Below are 6,041 nucleotides of genomic sequence, written 5' to 3'. Positions count from 1 at the left end.
TCCTTTTTATGAACGAATAATATGCCATTTTAAGGACCCACTGTATTTTGTTTATCCCTTCAGGAGTTGATGGACATTTCAGTTGTTTTTACTTTTTGGCTATAGTGAATAATGCTGCTATCAAGTGAGTGACTATTATTGTCTATAAACTGTGTTTCACTAAAACTGGGAAATAAAGACCAAGCCAGGGACTTCCCTGGTGTCCCAGTGGTTAAGACTCCACACTTCCTACTCAGGGGGTATTGATCCCTGGTTGGGGAACAGAGATCTCACATGCCAAGTGGCACGGCCAAAACAAACAAACAAACCAAGTAGAACAAAACGATTGTGTTTACAGACCCACCTAGAGATGGTTAAAGGATAAAGAAAGATAGAAATATGCCAGCAAAACTGAGAGTCACCATTAGCTGCAGTAGGGGAGAGAGGCTTTCTGATAGCATCCCAGCTGTGCATTAAAGGGTGAACTCAGCAGTCTTGGGATCCTCAAACCCTGTGTATTCCAAAGAGAAGACTGACCCATGACTGGCTCCTGGCACATAACCTCAAAGCCCTTGGCTTGCCCTACCTGACAAGAGTGTCTTTGTTTACTTGGGGGCTTGGACGCACTGTATCAGCTTGACTTCTGGTGGTGCTGGGAGACTGAGTAGCTGAGGTCAGTCACACGGGCATCCAGACATGCCTACGTGACCGACCCACAGTATCCTGGACACCAAGTCTTGCAGGAGCTTCTCTGTTTGGCAATACTTAGCACTGTGTTGTCACACGTGTTGCCAGAAGAATTAAGTGCTGTTCATATGACACCACTGGGAGAGACCCCTAGAAGCTTCCACCTGGTCTCTCCTGAACTCTGCTCTGTGTCCCTTTTGCCTCTGCTGATTTTAATTTGTATCTTTTCACTGTGCATACATGCGTGCAAGGTCACTTGCCATGCACAATTCTTTGAGACCCCATAGACTATAGCCTGCCAGACTCCTCTCTCCATGGAATTCTTCAGGGAAGAATACTGGAGTGGGTTGCTGGGCCCTTCTCCAGGGGAATCTTCCTGGCCGGGGAATCAAACCCGCATCTCCTGTGTCTCCTGCAGTGGCAGGAGGGTTCTTCACCACTAACTAGCACCATCTGGCGGAGAAGGCAATGGCACCCCACTCCAGTACTCTTGCCTGGAAAATCCCATGGATGGAGGAGCCTGGTAGGCTCCATGGAGTCGCTAAGAGTCAGACATGACTGCGCGACTTCCCTTTCCCTTTTCACTTTCCTGCATTAGAGAAGGAAATGGCAACCCACTCCAGTATTCTTGCCTGGAGAATCTCAGGGCTGAGGGAGCCTGGTGGGCTTCCGTCTGTGGGGTTGCACAGAGTCGGACGCGACTGAAGTGACTTAGCAGGAGCAGCAGCAGCAGCACCATCTGGCAAGCCCCATCTTTTCATGGTAATAAAACACAAATGTGAGTCTAATGGCTTTGCTGAGTCCTGTGAGTCATTCCAGCAAATCATTGAAGCTGAGAGTGGTCGTGGGGTCCCCGGAAACATCTGGCCTTAAGCTGGATAGAGGTTTCTGCTCTGTTATTCTTTAAACTATACATTTTATGAATGTTTCACATGTATGATGTTAGAATTAAAAAAATAACCATCAGGACTTTGTAACTGACAGAAGGTGGCAAATAAAGAAAAGGAAAGAATTAAAACCCAGGGTTGGGTTGATGCAGAGGGCTTGGGGTGGCTGATGAGAAAAGATGGGAAAGAGAAATAGCTTAAGGGGAGCAAAATGAAGAATTACTGAATTCACCTTGACCTATTGAGTTTGAGAATCTGAGAATCTTGCTTAGTAGACTGACTTCAAAGCTCAGGAGAAGTGATAAAAAGACTAAAAGAGATCTCACTCAAAGAAAAATATAATTGAAAAAAGATGCCATTTCCGTGCCCCGCCCCCCATCCCTGCCAAAGAAACTGACTCCCCTAGTGGTCCTGTGATTAAGAATCTGCCTTCCAATACAGAGAATGTGGGTTTGATCCCTGATCAACAAACTAGGATCCCTCCTGCTGCTGGGCAGCTAAGCAGCCGCAACAACTTGCAAGCTTGCTCTGAGCCCATGTGCTCTAGAGCCCGTGGACAGCAACTAGGGAAAGCCTCCAAGCTGCAAAGCAAATATTCAGCACAGGCAAAAAAAAAAAATCAGAGAGAGATTTAAAAGATAGTAATCTCCAACTTTGGTAAGACTGTGGGAGATTGGCTGGGACAGAACTTTCTTTTCCCCCACAAGTTATGCAGCACAATTGATTTTAAATGCACACTCCACAACCCAGAAATTTCAATTCTAATAATATATCCTTAAAAAGAAGTATTAGTACGCATGCATAAAGATTTTTCACACTACAGCCAAAAATGGCAAATGACAAGGATATTCTCCCCAGCGTTATTTGTAAAAGCAAATAACAAACACCCTTAAAAACATCAGTAAGAGTATGGATGTACCACAGTTGATGAATACAATAGAATTTTCTGCAAGTACCAAAGGGACTGGAAAAATGCTGCTTCCACACGGTGGATAAACATGCATTCAGTCGCTCAGTTGTGCCCGACTCTTGGCGACCCCATGGACTGTAGCCCGCCAGGCTTCTCTGTCCATGGGATTTTCCAGGCAACAATACTGGAGCAGGTTGCCATTTCCTTCTCCAAGGGATCTTCCCAACCCAGGGATAGAATCCACATCTCCTTCCACTCCTGGACTGACAAAGCATATTCTTTTACCACTGAGCCCCCAGGGAAGCCCCCTTTATATAGCAGATTATAAAGAACAGCAAGTTGCTCAAGTTTGTATAATTCCATATTTGAATTAACAATGACACGTGATCTTTTTACATTTTATACTTTTGTTTTTAAATTCTATATTTTGTAAGTTTTCTTTTTATGAGCTTGCTTTTTCTCCTCTGGATGTTTTGCCATTGTTTGTTAAGAAGCCACTTTTCAATCATTAATTTGTAATGCTATTCTCAACCTGCATTAAATCCCCAGTGGATTTCTATCCATCTCTGACCTTTCCAAACAGGTTCCTTTCATCTTTTTTCCATGCACTGGGATCACACTGTTTTATTTATTGAGGCGTGACGTTAGTTTTTAACATCTGGTAGAGCAGTCCATGGGGTCGCTAGGAGTCGGACACGACTGAGCGACTTCACTTTTCACTTCCCTGCATTGGAGAAGGAAATGGCAACCCACTCCAGTGTTCTTGCCTGGAGAATCCCAGGGACGGGGGAGCCTGGTGGGCTGCCATCTCTGGGGTCACACAGAGTCGGACATGACTGAAGTGACTTAGCAGCAGTAGCAGCAGCACCAGAGCCTCCTTTTCTCAGCACTCTCTGCTTTTGGAATTTTTCTATTTTTTTTTTTTTTTCCTTTGGCTGTGCTGTGAGGCATATGTGGGGTTTTAATTCCTTGACAAGAGATCAAACCCATGCCCCCTGCAGTGAAAGTGTAGAGTGTTAACCATCGGACACCCAGGGAATTCCCTGGAATTTTTAAAGTAATTCTATTATTAAACTTTTTTTTTTTTTTTTTTGCCTAAAGGGATGTTTCTGGCCCTAAAATAAAAATGTGAGAGTCATCAAAATACAGCTATGAAACTATGAAGTCACCCAGGGAGAAAAATGAGCCATGGATAGAACCCCCAGGGAATGCTACTTCTTAGAAAAAAACACCCCATAACCATGAACATAATTAATTAAATTGAACAGATAGGGCACAACCAACCTTTTACTGAAGCTTGGTTAACTGAAGAAACTCCATAAAACCACTAGAAACAACTCTCTCCCCTCCCTACTATCTTGTTGTTGTTCAGTCGCCAAGTCGTGTCCAATTCTTTGCCACCCCATGGGCTGCAGCACACCAGGCCTCCCTGTCCATCACCAGCTCCCAGAGCTTGCTCAAACTCATGTCCATTGAGTCACTGATACCATCCAACCATCTCATCCTCTGTCACCCCCTTCTCCTCCTGCCCTCAATTTTTCCCAGCATCAGGGTCTTTTCCAGCAAGTCAGTTCTTCGAATCAGGTAGCCAACATATTGGAGCTTCAGCACCACTCCTTCCAATTGAGTGTTCAGGGTTGATTTCCTTTAGGACTGACTGGGTGGATCTCCTTGCAGTCCAAGAGTCTTCTCCAGCACCACACTGAATTAGTCTCCTAGGGTTGCTGTAGCAAAGTACTGCAAACTGAGTGGGTTAAAGAGCAGAAATGTAGAATTTGGGGGATTCAGAATAATTTCCTAGGTAATGATAGAACATGTAGCAGTGAGGAAACATCCCAGGAGAAATACCTCCCGTCCTAATAACCTGCCCCATACAGTCACCCTCCAGGATCTGAAGCGAGCGGAGCAGGCTATGGGGCGGAGAGGATGAACTGTAAAATGAAGCAGTTGAGGGCAGACCTCGGGACAGTAACTGAGGTGGAAGGGAAATAAGCAACTTGAACACATATCTTCATGTGCTAACTGACACTTGTTAATCACTGTTTTCAAACCATCTCCTCAATTTTTTTTGGCCCATGTTTTCTTTTCTTTTTTTTCTTTAAAGTTCAAAGATTTTTAATAGTCCTTTTTACTTTTTGACTGTGTTCCACAAATGATGGCAGGCCAGTTATTATGTACAGGAATCATGGAATCATTTCTTCCCCATGGCTATGTAAGATCTTAGCTAATGAAGTTTGATCCAGCTGTTTGTTGGGATTCCAGCTGCTGACAGTTTAAAGCTCTTAGTGGTTGTGGCTTTGGGCCCACAACAGAGAAGTGTCTACTGTACTTTGAGATTACAGAAGACTCAACTCCATCTCCAGAATTCTACAAAACAATCCTATTTCACAATCATGTGATCAACGATTACATCTCTAATGAGTGAAGACATGCTGTTCAGATGCATGCTTTCTGGCTGAATAAGCTGATTCTTCATGTACTGTTTAATTTCTAATAACATTGAAACTAATGTATTTTCATGTATTCAGTAATTATTAAAATTTGATAAATACTATCCTGATCATTCAAGCTTTTAAAATTTGGCTCTTTTTTAAGCTATGAAATTATGAATTAGGTCATATATGATATTCCCAGACAAACTTAATGTTATGTATTATCACAACAAGACAAACAGGTCAGGTCTAAAGAAATCTCTTGACTAGCATTATCTTCACCCTAATACAAAACTTTTACTTACTTAACAGGTTATCAGAGATACTGAAAAGTGAAAGTGAAGTTGCTCAGTCATGTCCGACTCTTTGCAACCCTGTGGACGGTAGCCCACCAGGCTCCTCCGTCCATGGGATTCTCCGGGCAAGAATACTGGAGTGGGTCGCCATTTCCTTCTCCATGGCCCATGTTTTCTAATGAAGTAATTGTCTTTTTCTTACTGACTCATAGGCACTGTTTACATAATCTGCATGTGAGCCTTGTGACATGTGGATATTGCAAACATGAAAATGTCTCTCTCTTTTTTTTTTTGAAAGTGCCAGAGTTTTAACCACTGGACTACCAGGGAAGTCCCTGTTTAGCTTGTTTTTAGAGAGACTTCTACACATGTCCAGGTGGAGATGGTGGTGACTTCCACCAAGATGGAATGGTGACGATTAAGAAAAAAAAGAAGATCAGATTCAGGGTACATTTTCAAGGGAAAGCTGACAACTTGCTGTTCTATTAACTGTGAAAGAAAAAAGTCAAGAGTAAGTTTAAGTGTTTGGTTGAAGTAAACAGACGGTGTCATTTACTGAGGTGGGGACAGGCAGGGGAAGGCTTTGGGGGCAGCTGAAATCCAGGGGGAGACATGGTCATGGCTGTTTTTGGAAACTATGACCCACTGTGAAGTTGCTTTAAATTGGAAGCATGTAAAATATGACCCTCCCCAAATTCATTTTTAGATGTCCATGAAGAAAATAGAGAATGCAAAATTAATAAATGAACATTGAATTTATTTTTTTTAATAGCAAACCCTGGTCTAGTGATCTCCACCCTCTCAAGCTATATAAAATAAGCCTGGAAATTTGAAAGGGGACTCCTTCAAT

This window comes from Capra hircus, chromosome 18 (assembly GCF_001704415.2).
Source record: "Capra hircus breed San Clemente chromosome 18, ASM170441v1, whole genome shotgun sequence".
Taxonomy (NCBI): domain Eukaryota; kingdom Metazoa; phylum Chordata; class Mammalia; order Artiodactyla; family Bovidae; genus Capra; species Capra hircus.
The sequence above is the reverse complement of the archived record's forward strand: the minus strand, read 5'-3'. Positions refer to the sequence as shown.